We start from the raw sequence: 22,239 nt of genomic DNA, 5'->3' as shown, positions 1-22,239 counted from the left end.
CATATCCTATATCCTATAATATCCTCTATCCTATCCTATACTTTATCCTATCCTATCCTCTATCCCATCCTATCCTATCCTCAATCCTACCCTATTCTCTATCCTATCCTATCCTCTATCCTATCCTATCCTCTATCCTATCCTATTCTCTATCCTATCCGATCCTCTCACCTATCCTATTCTCTATCCTATCCTATCCTCTATTCTATCGTATCCTCTATCCTATCCCATCCTCTATCGTATCCTATCCTCTATCCTATCGTATCCTATATCCTATAATATCCTCTATCCTATCCTTTACTTTATCCTATCCTATCCTCTGTCCTACCCTATTTTCTATCCTATCCTATCCTCTATCCTATCCTATCCTATATCCCATATTTTCCTCAATCCTATCCTATCCTCTATCCTATCCAACCCCTAACCTATCCTCTATCTTATAATATCCTCTATCCTATCCAATCCCCTATCCTATCCTCAATCCTATCCTATCCCCTACCTTATCCTATCCTATCCTATCCTATCCTCTATCCTATCCTATCCTCTATTCTATCCTATCCTCTATCCAATCGCATCCTCTATCCTATCCAATCGTCTATCCTACAATATCCCCTATCCTATCCAATCCTCTATCCTATCCTCTATCCTATCCTCTATCCTATCGTCTATCCTATAATATCCCCTATCCTATCCAATCCTCTATCCTATCCTCTATCCTATCCTCTATTCTATCGCATCCTCTATCCTATCCCATCCTTTATCGTATCCTATCCTCTATCCTATCGTCTATCCTATAATATCCCCTATCCTTTCCAATCCTCTATTCTATCCAATCCTCTATTCTATCCAATCCTCTATTCTATCCAATCCTCTATCCTATCCTCTATTCTATCCTATCCTCTATATTACCCCATCCTCTATCGTATCCTATCCTCTATCCTATCGTATCCTATATCCTATAATATCCTCTATCCTATCCTCAATCCTATCCTATCCCCTACCTTATCCTATCCTATCCTATCCTCTATCCTGTCCTATCCTCTATCCTACAATATCCCCTATCCTATCCAATCCTCTATCCTATCCTCTATCCTATCGTCTATCCTATAACATCACCTATCCTATCCAATCCTCTATTCTATAATATCCTCTATCGTATATAATCCTCTATCCTATCCTCTATCCTATCCCATCCTCTATTCTATCGTATCCTCTATCCTATCCCATCATTTATCGTATCCTATCCTCTATCCTATCCTATCCTCTATCCTATCCCATCCTCTATCGTATCCTATCCTCTATCCTATCGTATCCTATATCCTATAATATCCTCTATCCTATCCTATACTTTATCCTATCCTATCCTCTATCCTATCCTATCCTATCCTCTATCAAACCCTATCCTCTATCCTATCCTATCCTCTATCCTATCCTATCCTCTATCCTATCCTATCCTCTATCCTATCCTATTCTCTATCCTATCCGATCCTCTCACCTATCCTATTCTCTATCCTATCCTATCCTCTGTCCTATCCTATCCTCTATCCTCTCCTACCCTCTATCCTATCGTATCCTTTGTCCTATCCTATCCTATCCTCTAACCTATCCAATCCTGTATCCTATCCTATCCACTATCCTATCGTATCCTCTATCCTATCCTATCCTGTATCCTATCCTATCCACTATCCTATCTTATCTTCTATCCTATCGTGTCCTCAATCCTATCGTATCCTCTATCCGATCCTATCCTCTATCCTATCCTATCCTCTATCCTATAATATCCTCAATCCTATCCTATCCCCTACCTTATCCTATCCTATCCTATCCTCTATCCTATCCTATCCTCTATCCTATCCTATCCTCTACCCTATCCTATCCTCTATCCAATATCCTATCCAATCCTCTATCCTATCCTCTATCCTATCCTATCCTCTATCCTATTCTATCCTCTATCCTATCGTATCCTCTATCCTATCATATCCTCTATCCTATCGTATCGTCTATCCTACAATATCCCCTTTCCTATCCAATCCTCTATCCAATCCTCTATCCAATCCTATCCTCTATCCTATTCTATCCTCTATCCTATACAATCCTCTATCCTATCTTATCCTCTATCCTATTCTCTATCCTATAATATCCCCTATCCTATCCAATCCTCTATTCTATAATATCCTATTTCCTATAATATCCTCTATCCTGTTCTATACTTTATCCTATCCTATCCTCTGTCCTATCCTATTTTCTATCCTATCCTATCCTCTATCATATCCTGTCCTCTATCCTATCCAGTCCTGAAATCCTATCCTATCCTCTATCCTATCCTATCCTCTATGCTATGCTATCCTCTATCCTATCCTAGCCTCTATCCTATCCTCTATCCTATCCTATCCTATATCCTATATTTTCCTTAATCCTAGCCTATCCTCTATCCTATCCAATCCCCTAACCTATCCTCTATCCTATAATATCTTCTATCCTATCCAATTCTCTATTCTATCCTCTATCCTATGCTCTATCCTATCCTATCCTCTATCCTATAATATCCTCTATTCTATCCAATCCTCTATCGTATAATATCCTCTATCCTATCCTATACTCTATCCTATCGTATCCTCTGTCCTATACTATCCTATATCCTATCCAATCCACTATCGTATCCTCTATCCTATCCTATCCTCTATCCTATCCTGTACTCTATCCTATCCTCTATCCTATCCTATCCTCTATCCTATCCAATCCTCTATTCTATAATATCCTCTATCCTATCCAATCCTCTATCCTATCCTCTATCCTATCCTATCCTATCCTCTATCCTATCCTATCCTATCCTGTATCCTATTCTATCCTCTATCTTCTCCTATCCTCTATCCTCTTCTATCCTCTAAGCTATCCTATCCTCTACCCTATCCCATCCTCTATCGTATCCTATCCTCTATCCTATCGTATCCTATTTCCTATAATATCCTCTATCCTGTCCTATACTTTATCCTATCCTATCCTCTATCCTATCCTATCCTCTATCCTATCCTATTCTCTATCCTATCCGATCCTCTCACCTATCCTATTCTCTATCCTATCCTATCCTCTATTCTATCGTATCCTCTATCCTATCCCATCCTCTATCGTATCCTATCCTCTATCCTATCGTATCCTATATCCTATAATATCCTCTATCATATCCTGTCCTCTATCCTATCCTGTCCTGTATCCTATCCTATCCTCTATTCTATCCTCTATCCTATCCTCTATCCTATCCTATCCTATATCCTATACTATCCTCAATCCTATCCTATCCTCTATCCTATCCTATCCTGTATCCTATCCAATCGCCTATCCTATCCTCTATCCTATCCTATCCTCAATCCTATACTATCCTCTACCCTATCCTATGCTCTATTCTATCCTATCCTCTATCCTATCCAATCCTCTATTCTATAATATCCTCTATCCTATCCAATCTTCTATCCTATCCTCAATCCTGTCCTATCCTCTATCCTATCCAATCCCCTAACCTATCCTCTATCCTATAATATCCTCTATCCTATCCAATCCCCTATCCTATCCCCTACCTTATCCTATCCTATCCTATTCTCTATCCTATCCTATCCTCTATCCTACAATATCCCCCATCCTATCCTCTATCCTATCTTCTATTCTATCATCTATCCTATAATATCCCCTATCCTATCCAATCCTCTATTCTATAATATCCTCTATCCTATCCTATCCCCTACCTTATCCTATCCTATCCTATCCTCTATCCTGTCCTATCCTCTATCCTACAATATCCCCTGTCCTATCCAATCCTCTATCCTATCCTCTATCCTATCGTCTATCCTATAAAATCCCCTATCCTATCCAATCCTCTATCCTATCCTATCCTCTATCCTATCCTATTCTCTATCCTATCCGATCCTCTCACCTATCCTATCCTCTATCCTATCCTATCCCCTGTCCTATCCTATTTGCTATCCTATCCCATCCTCTATCGTATCCTATCCTCTATCCTATCCCATCCTCCATCGTATCCTATCCTCTATCCTATCCTATCCTATATCCTATCCCATCCTCTCTCCTATCCTATTATCTATCCTATCCTATCCTCAATCCTATCCTATCCTATATCCTATAATATCCTCTATCGTATCCTATACTCTATCCTATCCTATCCTCTATCCTATCCTATCCTCAATCCTATCCTATCCTCAATCTTACCTTATACCCTATCCTATCCTATCCTCTATCCTATCCTATCCTCTATCCTATCCTATCCTCTATTCTATCCTATCCTCTATCCTATCGCATCCTCTATCCTATCCTATCGTCTATCCTACAATATCTCCTATCCTATCCAATCCTCTATCCTATCCTCTATCCTATCCTCTATCCTATCCTCTATCCTATCGTCTATCCTATAATATCCCCTATCGTATTCAATCCTCTATCCTATCCCCTATCCTATCCTATCCTCTATCCTATCCTATCCTCTATCCTATCCAATCCTCTATCCTATCCTATCCTGTATCATATCCTGTCCTATATCCTATCCTATTGTCTATCCTATACTATCCTCTAACCTACCCTATCCTCTATCCTCTCCTACCCTCTATCCTATCGTATCCTCTGTCCTATCCTATCCTATCCTCTAACCTATCCAATCCTGTATCCTATCCTATCCACTATCCTACCGTATCCTCTATTCTATCCCATCCTGTATCCTATCCTATCCTCTATCCTATCGCATCCTCTATCCTATCCTATCGTCTATCCTACAATATCTCCTATCCTATCCAATCCTCTATCCTATCCTCTATCCTATCCTCTATCCTATCCTCTATCCTATCGTCTATCCTATAATATCCCCTATCCTATCCAATCCTCTATCCTATCCCCTATCCTATCCTATCCTCTATCCTATCCTATCCTCAATCCTATCCTATCCTCTATCCTATCCTATCCTCTATCCTACCCCATCCTCTATCGTATCCTATCCTCTATCCTATCGTATCCTATATCCTATAATATCCTCTATCCTATCCTCAATCCTATCCTATCCCCTACCTTATCCCATCCTATCCTATCATCTATCCTATCCTGTCCTCTATCCTATCCTATCCTCTATCCTATCCTATTCTCTATCCTATCCGATCCTCTCACCTATCCTATCCTCTATCCTATCCTATCCTCTGTCCTATCCTATTTGCTATCCTATTCTATCCTCTATCCTATCCTGTCCTCTATCCTATCCTGTCCTGTATCCTATCCTCTATTCTATCGTATCCCCTATCCTATCCAATCCTCTATCCTATCCTCTATCCTATCCTCTATCCTATCATCTATCCTATAAAATCCCCTATCCTATCCAATCCTCTATCCTATCCTATCGTCTATCCTATCCAATCCTCTATCCTATCCTCTATTCTATCCTCTATCCTATTCCATCCTCTATTCTATCGTATCCTCTATCCTATCCCATCACTTATCGTATCCTATCCTCTATCCTATCCTGTCCTCTATCCTATCCTGTCCTGTATCCTATCCTCTATTCTATCGTATCCCCTATCCTATCCAATCCTCTATCCTATCCTCTAACCTATCCTATATCCTATCCCATCCTCTCTCCTATCCTATTATCTATCCTATCCTATCCTCCATCCTATCCTATCCTATATCCTAGAATATCCTCTATCGTATCCTATACTCTATCCTATCCTATCCTCTATCCTATCCTATCCTCTATTATTTCCTATCCTCTAACCTATCCTATCCTGTATCCTATCCAATCCCCTATCCCATCCTGTATCCTATTCTATCCACTATCCTATCTTATCTTCTATCCTATCGTATCCTCAATCCAATCGTATCCTCTATCCGATCCTATCCTCTATCCTATCCTATCCTCTATCCTATAGTATCCTCAATCCTATCCTATCCCCTACCTTATCCTATCCTATCCTATCCTCTATCCTATCCTATCCTCTATCCTATCCTATCCTCTATCCTATCCTATCCTCTACCCTATCCTATCCTCTATCCTATCCTATCCTCTATCCTATCCTATCCTCTATCCTGCAATATCCCATATCCTATCGAATCCTCTATCCTATCCTCTATCCTATCCTCTATCCTATAATATCCCCTATCCTATCCAATCCTCTATTCTATAATATCCTCTATCCTATATAATCCTCTATCCTATCCTCTATCCTTTACCATACTCTATTCTATCGTATCCTCTATCCTATCCCATCCTTTATCGTATCCTATACTCTATCCTATCCTATCCTCTATCCTATCCCATCCTCTATCATATCCTGTCCTCTGTCCTATCCTGTTCTGTATCCTATCCCATCCTCTATCCTATCCTATCCTCTATCCTATCCTATCCTGTATCCTATCCAATCGCCTATCCTATCCTCTATACTATCCTATCCTCAATCCTATACTATCCTCTACCCTATCCTATCCTCTATTCTATCCTATCCTCTATCCTATCCTATCCTATATCCTATACTATCCTCAATCCTATCCTATCCTCTATCTTATCCTATCCTGTATCCTATCCAATCGCCTATCCTATCCTCTATCCTATCCTATCCTCAATCCTATACTATCCTCTACCTTATCCTATCCTCTATTCTATCCTAACCTCTATCCTATCCAATCCTCTATTCTATAATATCCTCTATCCTATCCAATCCTCTATTCTATAATATCCTCTATCCTATCCAATCCTCTATCCTATCCTCTATCCTATCCTATCCTATCCTCTATCCTATCCTATCCTATCCTCTATCCTATTCTATCCTCTATCCTCTCCTATCCTCTATCCTATGCTATCCTCTAAGCTATCCTATCCTCTACCCTATCCCATCCTCTATCGTATCCTATCCTCTATCCTATCGTATCCTATTTCCTATAATATCCTCTATCCTGTTCTATACTTTATCCTATCCTATCCTCTGTCCTATCCTATTTTCTATCCTATCCTATCCTCTATCATATCCTGTCCTCTATCCTATCCTGTCCTGAAATCCTATCCTATCCTCTATCCTATCCTGTCCTCTATCCTATTCTGTCCTGTACCCTATCCTATTCTCTATCCTATCCTCTATCCTATCCTCTATCCTATCCTATCCTATATCCTATATTTTCCTCAATCCTAGCCTATCCTCTATCCTATCCAATCCCTTAACCTATCCTCTATCCTATAATAACCTCAATCCTATCCTATCCCCTACCTTATCCTATCCTATCCTATCCTCTATCCTATCCTATCCTCTATCCTATCCTATCCTCTATTCTATCCTATCCTCTATCCTATCGCATCCTCTATCCTATCCAATCCTCTATTCTATCATATCCTCTATCCTATCCCATCATCTATCCTATCCTATCCTCAATTATATCCTATCCTATATCCTATAATATCCTTTATCCTATCATATACTCTATCCTATCCTATCCTCTATCCTATCGTATCCTCTATCCTATCCTATCGTCTATCCTATAGTATCCTCTATCCTGTCCTATCCTCTATCCTACAATATCCCCTATCCTATCCAATCCTCTATCCTATCCTCTATCCTATCCTCTATCCTATCGTCTATCCTATAAAAACCCATATCCTATCCAATCCTCTGTTCTATAATATCCTCTATCCTATATAATCCTCTATCCTATCCTCTATCCTATCCCATCCTTTATCGTATCCTATCCTCTATCCTATCGTCTATCCTATAATATCCCCTATCCTATCCAATCCTCTATTCTATCCAATCCTGTATCCTATCCTCTATCCTATCCTATCCTCAATCCTATAATATCCCCTATCCTATCCTATCCTCTTTCCTGTCGTATTCTCTATCCTAATCTATCCTCAATCCTATCCTATCCCTTATCCTATCCTATTCTCTATCCTATACTATCCTCTATCCTATTCTATCCTCTATCCTATCGTATCCTCTATCCTATCACATCCTCTATGCTATCCTATCGTCTATCCTATCGTATCCTCTTTCCTATACCATCCTCAAACGTATCCTATCCTCTATTCTATCCTATCCCATATCCTATAATATCCTCAATCCTATCCAATCCTCTATCCTATCCTCTATCCTATCCTCTGTAATATCCTATTCTCTTTGCTATCCTATCCTATTCTCTATTTTATACTATCCTCTAACCTATCCTATCCTCAATCCTACCCTATCCCCTATCCTATCCTATCCCCTATCCTATCCTATCCTCTATCCTGTCGTATCTTCTGTCCTATCCTATCCTCTATCCTATCATATCCTATTCTCTATCCTATACTATCCTCTATCCCATCCTATCCTCAATCCTATCCTATCCCCTATTCTATCCTATCCTCTATCATGTCTTATCCTCTGTCCTATCCTATCCCCTATCCTGTCGTATCGTCTGTCCTATCCTATCCTCTATCCTATCCTCTATCCTATCCTCTACCCTATCGTCTATCCTATAATAACCAATATCCTATCCAATCCTCTATCCTATCCTCTAACCTATCCTATATCCTATCCCATCCTCTCTCCTATCCTATTATCTATCCTATCCTATCCTCCATCCTATCCTATCCTATATCCTAGAATATCCTCTATCGTATCCTATACTCTATCCTATCCTATCCTCTATTCTATCGTATCCTCTATCCTATCCCATCCTCTATCGTATCCTATCCTCTATCCTATCGTATCCTATATCCTATAATATCCTCTATCATATCCTGTCCTCTATCCTATCCTGTCCTGTATCCTATCCTATCCTCTATTCTATCCTCTATCCTATCCTCTATCCTATCCTATCCTATATCCTATACTATCCTCAATCCTATCCTATCCTCTATCCTATCCTATCCTGTATCCTATCCAATCGCCTATCCTATCCTCTATCCTATCCTATCCTCAATCCTATACTATCCTCTACCCTATCCTATGCTCTATTCTATCCTATCCTCTATCCTATCCAATCCTCTATTCTATAATATCCTCTATCCTATCCAATCTTCTATCCTATCCTCAATCCTGTCCTATCCTCTATCCTATCCAATCCCCTAACCTATCCTCTATCCTATAATATCCTCTATCCTATCCAATCCCCTATCCTATCCCCTACCTTATCCTATCCTATCCTATTCTCTATCCTATCCTATCCTCTATCCTACAATATCCCCCATCCTATCCTCTATCCTATCTTCTATTCTATCATCTATCCTATAATATCCCCTATCCTATCCAATCCTCTATTCTATAATATCCTCTATCCTATCCTATCCCCTACCTTATCCTATCCTATCCTATCCTCTATCCTGTCCTATCCTCTATCCTACAATATCCCCTGTCCTATCCAATCCTCTATCCTATCCTCTATCCTATCGTCTATCCTATAAAATCCCCTATCCTATCCAATCCTCTATCCTATCCTATCCTCTATCCTATCCTATTCTCTATCCTATCCGATCCTCTCACCTATCCTATCCTCTATCCTATCCTATCCCCTGTCCTATCCTATTTGCTATCCTATCCCATCCTCTATCGTATCCTATCCTCTATCCTATCCCATCCTCCATCGTATCCTATCCTCTATCCTATCCTATCCTATATCCTATCCCATCCTCTCTCCTATCCTATTATCTATCCTATCCTATCCTCAATCCTATCCTATCCTATATCCTATAATATCCTCTATCGTATCCTATACTCTATCCTATCCTATCCTCTATCCTATCCTATCCTCAATCCTATCCTATCCTCAATCTTACCTTATACCCTATCCTATCCTATCCTCTATCCTATCCTATCCTCTATCCTATCCTATCCTCTATTCTATCCTATCCTCTATCCTATCGCATCCTCTATCCTATCCTATCGTCTATCCTACAATATCTCCTATCCTATCCAATCCTCTATCCTATCCTCTATCCTATCCTCTATCCTGTCCTCTATCCTATCGTCTATCCTATAATATCCCCTATCGTATTCAATCCTCTATCCTATCCCCTATCCTATCCTATCCTCTATCCTATCCTATCCTCTATCCTATCCAATCCTCTATCCTATCCTATCCTGTATCATATCCTGTCCTATATCCTATCCTATTGTCTATCCTATACTATCCTCTAACCTACCCTATCCTCTATCCTCTCCTACCCTCTATCCTATCGTATCCTCTGTCCTATCCTATCCTATCCTCTAACCTATCCAATCCTGTATCCTATCCTATCCACTATCCTACCGTATCCTCTATTCTATCCCATCCTGTATCCTATCCTATCCTCTATCCTATCTTATCCTCTATCCTATCCTATCCTCAATCCTATCGTATGCTCTATCCGATCCTATCCTCTATCCTATCCTATCCTCTATTCTATCCTATCCTCTATCCTATCGCATCCTCTATCCTATCCTATCGTCTATCCTACAATATCTCCTATCCTATCCAATCCTCTATCCTATCCTCTATCCTATCCTCTATCCTATCCTCTATCCTATCGTCTATCCTATAATATCCCCTATCCTATCCAATCCTCTATCCTATCCCCTATCCTATCCTATCCTCTATCCTATCCTATCCTCAATCCTATCCTATCCTCTATCCTATCCTATCCTCTATCCTACCCCATCCTCTATCGTATCCTATCCTCTATCCTATCGTATCCTATATCCTATAATATCCTCTATCCTATCCTCAATCCTATCCTATCCCCTACCTTATCCCATCCTATCCTATCATCTATCCTATCCTGTCCTCTATCCTATCCTATCCTCTATCCTATCCTATTCTCTATCCTATCCGATCCTCTCACCTATCCTATCCTCTATCCTATCCTATCCTCTGTCCTATCCTATTTGCTATCCTATTCTATCCTCTATCCTATCCTGTCCTCTATCCTATCCTGTCCTGTATCCTATCCTCTATTCTATCGTATCCCCTATCCTATCCAATCCTCTATCCTATCCTCTATCCTATCCTCTATCCTATCATCTATCCTATAAAATCCCCTATCCTATCCAATCCTCTATCCTATCCTATCGTCTATCCTATCCAATCCTCTATCCTATCCTCTATTCTATCCTCTATCCTATTCCATCCTCTATTCTATCGTATCCTCTATCCTATCCCATCACTTATCGTATCCTATCCTCTATCCTATCCTGTCCTCTATCCTATCCTGTCCTGTATCCTATCCTCTATTCTATCGTATCCCCTATCCTATCCAATCCTCTATCCTATCCTCTAACCTATCCTATATCCTATCCCATCCTCTCTCCTATCCTATTATCTATCCTATCCTATCCTCCATCCTATCCTATCCTATATCCTAGAATATCCTCTATCGTATCCTATACTCTATCCTATCCTATCCTCTATCCTATCCTATCCTCTATTATTTCCTATCCTCTAACCTATCCTATCCTGTATCCTATCCAATCCCCTATCCCATCCTGTATCCTACTCTATCCACTATCCTATCTTATCTTCTATCCTATCGTATCCTCAATCCAATCGTATCCTCTATCCGATCCTATCCTCTATCCTATCCTATCCTCTATCCTATAGTATCCTCAATCCTATCCTATCCCCTACCTTATCCTATCCTATCCTATCCTCTATCCTATCCTATCCTCTATCCTATCCTATCCTCTATCCTATCCTATCCTCTACCCTATCCTATCCTCTATCCTATCCTATCCTCTATCCTATCCTATCCTCTATCCTGCAATATCCCATATCCTATCGAATCCTCTATCCTATCCTCTATCCTATCCTCTATCCTATAATATCCCCTATCCTATCCAATCCTCTATTCTATAATATCCTCTATCCTATATAATCCTCTATCCTATCCTCTATCCTTTACCATACTCTATTCTATCGTATCCTCTATCCTATCCCATCCTTTATCGTATCCTATACTCTATCCTATCCTATCCTCTATCCTATCCCATCCTCTATCATATCCTGTCCTCTGTCCTATCCTGTTCTGTATCCTATCCCATCCTCTATCCTATCCTATCCTCTATCCTATCCTATCCTGTATCCTATCCAATCGCCTATCCTATCCTCTATACTATCCTATCCTCAATCCTATACTATCCTCTACCCTATCCTATCCTCTATTCTATCCTATCCTCTATCCTATCCTATCCTATATCCTATACTATCCTCAATCCTATCCTATCCTCTATCTTATCCTATCCTGTATCCTATCCAATCGCCTATCCTATCCTCTATCCTATCCTATCCTCAATCCTATACTATCCTCTACCTTATCCTATCCTCTATTCTATCCTAACCTCTATCCTATCCAATCCTCTATTCTATAATATCCTCTATCCTATCCAATCCTCTATTCTATAATATCCTCTATCCTATCCAATCCTCTATCCTATCCTCTATCCTATCCTATCCTATCCTCTATCCTATCCTATCCTATCCTCTATCCTATTCTATCCTCTATCCTCTCCTATCCTCTATCCTATGCTATCCTCTAAGCTATCCTATCCTCTACCCTATCCCATCCTCTATCGTATCCTATCCTCTATCCTATCGTATCCTATTTCCTATAATATCCTCTATCCTGTTCTATACTTTATCCTATCCTATCCTCTGTCCTATCCTATTTTCTATCCTATCCTATCCTCTATCATATCCTGTCCTCTATCCTATCCTGTCCTGAAATCCTATCCTATCCTCTATCCTATCCTGTCCTCTATCCTATTCTGTCCTGTACCCTATCCTATTCTCTATCCTATCCTCTATCCTATCCTCTATCCTATCCTATCCTATATCCTATATTTTCCTCAATCCTAGCCTATCCTCTATCCTATCCAATCCCTTAACCTATCCTCTATCCTATAATAACCTCAATCCTATCCTATCCCCTACCTTATCCTATCCTATCCTATCCTCTATCCTATCCTATCCTCTATCCTATCCTATCCTCTATTCTATCCTATCCTCTATCCTATCGCATCCTCTATCCTATCCAATCCTCTATTCTATCATATCCTCTATCCTATCCCATCATCTATCCTATCCTATCCTCAATTATATCCTATCCTATATCCTATAATATCCTTTATCCTATCATATACTCTATCCTATCCTATCCTCTATCCTATCGTATCCTCTATCCTATCCTATCGTCTATCCTATAGTATCCTCTATCCTGTCCTATCCTCTATCCTACAATATCCCCTATCCTATCCAATCCTCTATCCTATCCTCTATTCTATCCTCTATCCTATCGTCTATCCTATAAAAACCCATATCCTATCCAATCCTCTGTTCTATAATATCCTCTATCCTATATAATCCTCTATCCTATCCTCTATCCTATCCCATCCTTTATCGTATCCTATCCTCTATCCTATCGTCTATCCTATAATATCCCCTATCCTATCCAATCCTCTATTCTATCCAATCCTGTATCCTATCCTCTATCCTATCCTATCCTCAATCCTATAATATCCCCTATCCTATCCTATCCTCTTTCCTGTCGTATTCTCTATCCTAATCTATCCTCAATCCTATCCTATCCCTTATCCTATCCTATTCTCTATCCTATACTATCCTCTATCCTATTCTATCCTCTATCCTATCGTATCCTCTATCCTATCACATCCTCTATGCTATCCTATCGTCTATCCTATCGTATCCTCTTTCCTATACCATCCTCAAACGTATCCTATCCTCTATTCTATCCTATCCCATATCCTATAATATCCTCAATCCTATCCAATCCTCTATCCTATCCTCTATCCTATCCTCTGTAATATCCTATTCTCTTTGCTATCCTATCCTATTCTCTATTTTATACTATCCTCTAACCTATCCTATCCTCAATCCTACCCTATCCCCTATCCTATCCTATCCCCTATCCTATCCTATCCTCTATCCTGTCGTATCTTCTGTCCTATCCTATCCTCTATCCTATCATATCCTATTCTCTATCCTATACTATCCTCTATCCCATCCTATCCTCAATCCTATCCTATCCCCTATTCTATCCTATCCTCTATCATGTCTTATCCTCTGTCCTATCCTATCCCCTATCCTGTCGTATCGTCTGTCCTATCCAATCCTCTATCCTATCCTATCCTCAATCCTATCCTATCCTATATCCTATAATATCCTCTATCCTATCCAATACTCTATCCTATCCTTTCCTCTATCCTATCCTATACTCTATCCTATCGTATCCTCTGTCCTATACTATCCTATATCCTATCCAATCCACTATCGTATCCTCTATCCTATCCTATACTGTATCCTATCGTATCCTCTGTCCTATACTATCCTATATCCTATCCAATCCACTATCGTATCCTCTATCCTATCCTATCCTGTATCCTATCCTATCCTCTATCATATCATATCCTCTATCCTATCCCATCATCTATCCTATCGTATCCTCTGTCCTATCCTATCCTCTTTCCTATCCTATTCTATTCTCTATTTTATATTATCCTCTAACCTATCGTATCCTCAATCCTATCCTATCCCCTATCCTATCCTATCCTCAACCCTACCCTACCCCCTATCCTATCCTATCATCTATCCTATCCTATCCTCTATCCTATCCAATCCTCTATCCTATCCTAACCTCTATCCTATCCTATCCTCAATCTTACCCTATCCCCTATCCTATCCTATCCTCGATCCTATCCCATCCTCTATCCTATCCTATCGTCTATCCTATAATATCCTCTATTCTATCCAATTCCCCAATCGTATAATATCCTCTATCCTATCCTATACTCTATCCTATCGTATCCTCTGTCCTAACCTATCCTCTATCCTATCCTATCCTCTATCCTATCCTATCCTCAATCTTACCCTATCCCCTATCCTATCCTATCCTCGATCCTATCCCATACTCTATCCTATCCTATCGTCTATCCTATCCTATCGTCTATCGTATAATATCTTCTATCCTATCCAATCCTCCATTCTATCCTCTATCCTAAGCTCTATCCTATCCTATCCGCTATCCTATAATATCCTCTATTCTAGCCAATCCTCTATCGTATAATATCCTCAATCCTACCCTATCCCCTATCCCATCCTATCCTCTAACCTATCGTATGCTCTATCCTATCCAATCCTCTATCCTATCCTATCCTGTATCATATCCTGTCCTATATCCTATCCTATTGTCTATCCTATACTATCCTCTAACCTACCCTATCCTCTATCCTCTCCTACCCTCTATCCTATCGTATCCTCTGTCCTATCCTATCCTATCCTCTAACCTATCCAATCCTGTATCCTATCCTATCCACTATCCTACCGTATCCTCTATTCTATCCCATCCTGTATCCTATCCTATCCTCTATCCTATCTTATCCTCTATCCTATCCTATCCTCAATCCTATCGTATGCTCTATCCGATCCTATCCTCTATCCTATCCTATCCTCTATTCTATCCTATCCTCTATCCTATCGCATCCTCTATCCTATCCTATCGTCTATCCTACAATATCTCCTATCCTATCCAATCCTCTATCCTATCCTCTATCCTATCCTCTATCCTATCCTCTATCCTATCGTCTATCCTATAATATCCCCTATCCTATCCAATCCTCTATCCTATCCCCTATCCTATCCTATCCTCTATCCTATCCTATCCTCAATCCTATCCTATCCTCTATCCTATCCTATCCTCTATCCTACCCCATCCTCTATCGTATCCTATCCTCTATCCTATCGTATCCTATATCCTATAATATCCTCTATCCTATCCTCAATCCTATCCTATCCCCTACCTTATCCCATCCTATCCTATCATCTATCCTATCCTGTCCTCTATCCTATCCTATCCTCTATCCTATCCTATTCTCTATCCTATCCGATCCTCTCACCTATCCTATCCTCTATCCTATCCTATCCTCTGTCCTATCCTATTTGCTATCCTATTCTATCCTCTATCCTATCCTGTCCTCTATCCTATCCTGTCCTGTATCCTATCCTCTATTCTATCGTATCCCCTATCCTATCCAATCCTCTATCCTATCCTCTATCCTATCCTCTATCCTATCATCTATCCTATAAAATCCCCTATCCTATCCAATCCTCTATCCTATCCTATCGTCTATCCTATCCAATCCTCTATCCTATCCTCTATTCTATCCTCTATCCTATTCCATCCTCTATTCTATCGTATCCTCTATCCTATCCCATCACTTATCGTATCCTATCCTCTATCCTATCCTGTCCTCTATCCTATCCTGTCCTGTATCCTATCCTCTATTCTATCGTATCCCCTATCCTATCCAATCCTCTATCCTATCCTCTAACCTATCCTATATCCTATCCCATCCTCTCTCCTATCCTATTATCTATCCTATCCTATCCTCCATCCTATCCTATCCTATATCCTAGAATATCCTCTATCGTATCCTATACTCTATCCTATCCTATCCTCTATCCTATCCTATCCTCTATTATTTCCTATCCTCTAACCTATCCTATCCTGTATCCTATCCAATCCCCTATCCCATCCTGTATCCTATTCTATCCACTATCCTATCTTATCTTCTATCCTATCGTATCCTCAATCCAATCGTATCCTCTATCCGATCCTATCCTCTATCCTATCCTATCCTCTATCCTATAGTATCCTCAATCCTATCCTATCCCCTACCTTATCCTATCCTATCCTATCCTCTATCCTATCCTATCCTCTATCCTATCCTATCCTCTATCCTATCCTATCCTCTACCCTATCCTATCCTCTATCCTATCCTATCCTCTATCCTATCCTATCCTCTATCCTGCAATATCCCATATCCTATCGAATCCTCTATCCTATCCTCTATCCTATCCTCTATCCTATAATATCCCCTATCCTATCCAATCCTCTATTCTATAATATCCTCTATCCTATATAATCCTCTATCCTATCCTCTATCCTTTACCATACTCTATTCTATCGTATCCTCTATCCTATCCCATCCTTTATCGTATCCTATACTCTATCCTATCCTATCCTCTATCCTATCCCATCCTCTATCATATCCTGTCCTCTGTCCTATCCTGTTCTGTATCCTATCCCATCCTCTATCCTATCCTATCCTCTATCCTATCCTATCCTGTATCCTATCCAATCGCCTATCCTATCCTCTATACTATCCTATCCTCAATCCTATACTATCCTCTACCCTATCCTATCCTCTATTCTATCCTATCCTCTATCCTATCCTATCCTATATCCTATACTATCCTCAATCCTATCCTATCCTCTATCTTATCCTATCCTGTATCCTATCCAATCGCCTATCCTATCCTCTATCCTATCCTATCCTCAATCCTATACTATCCTCTACCTTATCCTATCCTCTATTCTATCCTAACCTCTATCCTATCCAATCCTCTATTCTATAATATCCTCTATCCTATCCAATCCTCTATTCTATAATATCCTCTATCCTATCCAATCCTCTATCCTATCCTCTATCCTATCCTATCCTATCCTCTATCCTATCCTATCCTATCCTCTATCCTATTCTATCCTCTATCCTCTCCTATCCTCTATCCTATGCTATCCTCTAAGCTATCCTATCCTCTACCCTATCCCATCCTCTATCGTATCCTATCCTCTATCCTATCGTATCCTATTTCCTATAATATCCTCTATCCTGTTCTATACTTTATCCTATCCTATCCTCTGTCCTATCCTATTTTCTATCCTATCCTATCCTCTATCATATCCTGTCCTCTATCCTATCCTGTCCTGAAATCCTATCCTATCCTCTATCCTATCCTGTCCTCTATCCTATTCTGTCCTGTACCCTATCCTATTCTCTATCCTATCCTCTATCCTATCCTCTATCCTATCCTATCCTATATCCTATATTTTCCTCAATCCTAGCCTATCCTCTATCCTATCCAATCCCTTAACCTATCCTCTATCCTATAATAACCTCAATCCTATCCTATCCCCTACCTTATCCTATCCTATCCTATCCTCTATCCTATCCTATCCTCTATCCTATCCTATCCTCTATTCTATCCTATCCTCTATCCTATCGCATCCTCTATCCTATCCAATCCTCTATTCTATCATATCCTCTATCCTATCCCATCATCTATCCTATCCTATCCTCAATTATATCCTATCCTATATCCTATAATATCCTTTATCCTATCATATACTCTATCCTATCCTATCCTCTATCCTATCGTATCCTCTATCCTATCCTATCGTCTATCCTATAGTATCCTCTATCCTGTCCTATCCTCTATCCTACAATATCCCCTATCCTATCCAATCCTCTATCCTATCCTCTATCCTATCCTCTATCCTATCGTCTATCCTATAAAAACCCATATCCTATCCAATCCTCTGTTCTATAATATCCTCTATCCTATATAATCCTCTATCCTATCCTCTATCCTATCCCATCCTTTATCGTATCCTATCCTCTATCCTATCGTCTATCCTATAATATCCCCTATCCTATCCAATCCTCTATTCTATCCAATCCTGTATCCTATCCTCTATCCTATCCTATCCTCAATCCTATAATATCCCCTATCCTATCCTATCCTCTTTCCTGTCGTATTCTCTATCCTAATCTATCCTCAATCCTATCCTATCCCTTATCCTATCCTATTCTCTATCCTATACTATCCTCTATCCTATTCTATCCTCTATCCTATCGTATCCTCTATCCTATCACATCCTCTATGCTATCCTATCGTCTATCCTATCGTATCCTCTTTCCTATACCATCCTCAAACGTATCCTATCCTCTATTCTATCCTATCCCATATCCTATAATATCCTCAATCCTATCCAATCCTCTATCCTATCCTCTATCCTATCCTCTGTAATATCCTATTCTCTTTGCTATCCTATCCTATTCTCTATTTTATACTATCCTCTAACCTATCCTATCCTCAATCCTACCCTATCCCCTATCCTATCCTATCCCCTATCCTATCCTATCCTCTATCCTGTCGTATCTTCTGTCCTATCCTATCCTCTATCCTATCATATCCTATTCTCTATCCTATACTATCCTCTATCCCATCCTATCCTCAATCCTATCCTATCCCCTATTCTATCCTATCCTCTATCATGTCTTATCCTCTGTCCTATCCTATCCCCTATCCTGTCGTATCGTCTGTCCTATCCTATCCTCTATCCTATCCTCTATCCTATCCTCTACCCTATCGTCTATCCTATAATAACCAATATCCTATCCAATCCTCTATCCTATCCTCTATCCTATCGTATCCTCTATCCTATCATATCCTCTATCCTATCCTTTCGTCTATCCTACAATATCCCCTATCCTATGCAATCCTCTATCCAATCCTCTATCCTATCCTATCCTCAATCCTATCCTATCCTATATCCTATAATATCCTCTATCCTATCCAATACTCTATCCTATCCTTTCCTCTATCCTATCCTATACTCTATCCTATCGTATCCTCTGTCCTATACTATCCTATATCCTATCCAATCCACTATCGTATCCTCTATCCTATCCTATACTGTATCCTATCGTATCCTCTGTCCTATACTATCCTATATCCTATCCAATCCACTATCGTATCCTCTATCCTATCCTATCCTGTATCCTATCCTATCCTCTATCATATCATATCCTCTATCCTATCCCATCATCTATCCTATCGTATCCTCTGTCCTATCCTATCCTCTTTCCTATCCTATTCTATTCTCTATTTTATATTATCCTCTAACCTATCGTATCCTCAATCCTATCCTATCCCCTATCCTATCCTATCCTCAACCCTACCCTACCCCCTATCCTATCCTATCATCTATCCTATCCTATCCTCTATCCTATCCAATCCTCTATCCTATCCTAACCTCTATCCTATCCTATCCTCAATCTTACCCTATCCCCTATCCTATCCTATCCTCGATCCTATCCCATCCTCTATCCTATCCTATCGTCTATCCTATAATATCCTCTATTCTATCCAATTCCCCAATCGTATAATATCCTCTATCCTATCCTATACTCTATCCTATCGTATCCTCTGTCCTAACCTATCCTCTATCCTATCCTATCCTCTATCCTATCCTATCCTCAATCTTACCCTATCCCCTATCCTATCCTATCCTCGATCCTATCCCATACTCTATCCTATCCTATCGTCTATCCTATCCTATCGTCTATCGTATAATATCTTCTATCCTATCCAATCCTCCATTCTATCCTCTATCCTAAGCTCTATCCTATCCTATCCTCTATCCTATAATATCCTCTATTCTAGCCAATCCTCTATCGTATAATATCCTCAATCCTACCCTATCCCCTATCCCATCCTATCCTCTAACCTATCGTATGCTCTATCCTATCCAATCCTCTATCCTATCCTATCCTCTATCCTATCCTGTCCTATATCCTATCCTATTGTCTATCCTATACTATCCTCTACCCTATCCTATAACCTATTCTATAATATCCTCTATCCTATCCAATCCTCTATCCTATCCTCTATCCTATCCTATCCTATCCTGTATCCTATCCTATCCTCTATCCTATCCTATCCTCTATCCTATCCTATCCTCTATCCTATCCTATCCTCTGTCCTATCCTATCCTCTATCCTATCCTATTCTCTATCCTATTCTATCCTCTATCCTATCCTATCCTCTATCCTATCCAATCCTGTATCCTATCCTATCCTCTATCATATCGTATCCTCTATCCTATCCCATCATCTATCCTATCGTATCCTCTGTCCTATCCTATCCTCTTTCCTATCCTATCCTATTCTCTATTTTATATTATCCTCTAACCTATCGTATCCTCAATCCTATCCTATCCCCTATCCTATCCTATCCTCAATCCTACCCTACCCCCTATCCTATCCTATAATCTATCCAATCCTATCCTCTATCCTATCCAATCCTCTATCCTATCCTAACCTCTATCCTATCCTATCCTCAATCTTACCCTATCCCCTATCCTATCCTATCCTCGATCCTATCCCATCCTATATCCTATCCTATCGTCTATCCTATAATATCCTCTATCCTATCCAATCCTCTATCCTATGCTCTATCCTATCCTATCCTCTATCCTATAATATCCTCTATTCTATCCAATTCCCCAATCGTATAATATCCTCTATCCTATCCTATCCTATCCTCAATCTTACCCTATCCCCTATCCTATCCTATCCTCGATCCTATCCCATCCTCTATCCTATCCTATCGTCTATCCTATCCTATCGTCTATCCTATAATATCTTCTATCCTATCCAATTCTCCATTCTATCCTCTATCCTAAGCTCTATCCTATCCTATCCTCTATCCTATAATATCCTCTATTCTAGCCAATCCTCTATTGTATAATATCCTCAATCCTACCCTATCCCCTATCCTATCCTATCCTCTAACCTATCCTATGCTCTATCCTATCCAATCCTCTATCCTATCCTATCCTCTATCCTATCCTGTCCTATATCCTATCCTATTGTCTATCCTATACTATCCTCTACCCTATCCAATCCTCTATTCTATAATATCCTCTATCCTATCCAATCCTCTATCCTATCCTCTATCCTATCCTATCCTATCCTGTATCCTATCCTATCCTCTATCCTATCCTATCCTCTATCCTATCCTATCCTCTATCCTATCCTATCCTCTATCCTATCCTATCCTCTTGTAACTATCGATCGAATAAGTATCGATCGGGCGACGTGTCGCATGAGCAACGCGGACCCCCACCACGACGTCCCTGGTCGTCCCGTCATCCTTCTCTTAAGGAAGGATCGCAGGATCCCCCACTAATTAGCGTGCGCGCGCATCGATCCCCACGCGATACGGATCGAATGAGGTCGATGCGCGAGAGAATTAGAGCACTCGTACGTCTGGGCGCGAGCTTGTGCGGGTTCGAGAATTTCGGGCTGTTCGGTACGCGGCGAGCGAGTCAAACCGACTCAGGGGCGATACAGTCAAACCGACTGCGGTCCTTCGTCTCGCGATATCCTCAAACTGAGGAAGTGTCGTACAAACCGTACGACACGGGTCCATAAAGTCCTACGAGCGGCAATCATCGGCCGTAGCGATCAATTAAGAAATAACTCCAACGAGACGAGGGAAACTGCGTCGGTCTCGAGCCGTATTCTCCACGAAAAGAAGCTAATTCTTACGTTCGTTCGGGAAATTCGCGATACGGTAATCAGAGTAAGTACGGTTAACGTCTTTCCACCGATA

Source organism: Halictus rubicundus, unplaced genomic scaffold, assembly GCF_050948215.1.
Source record: "Halictus rubicundus isolate RS-2024b unplaced genomic scaffold, iyHalRubi1_principal scaffold0066, whole genome shotgun sequence".
Classification (NCBI taxonomy): Eukaryota; Metazoa; Arthropoda; class Insecta; order Hymenoptera; family Halictidae; genus Halictus; species Halictus rubicundus.
Note: the sequence above shows the minus strand (reverse complement) of the source record.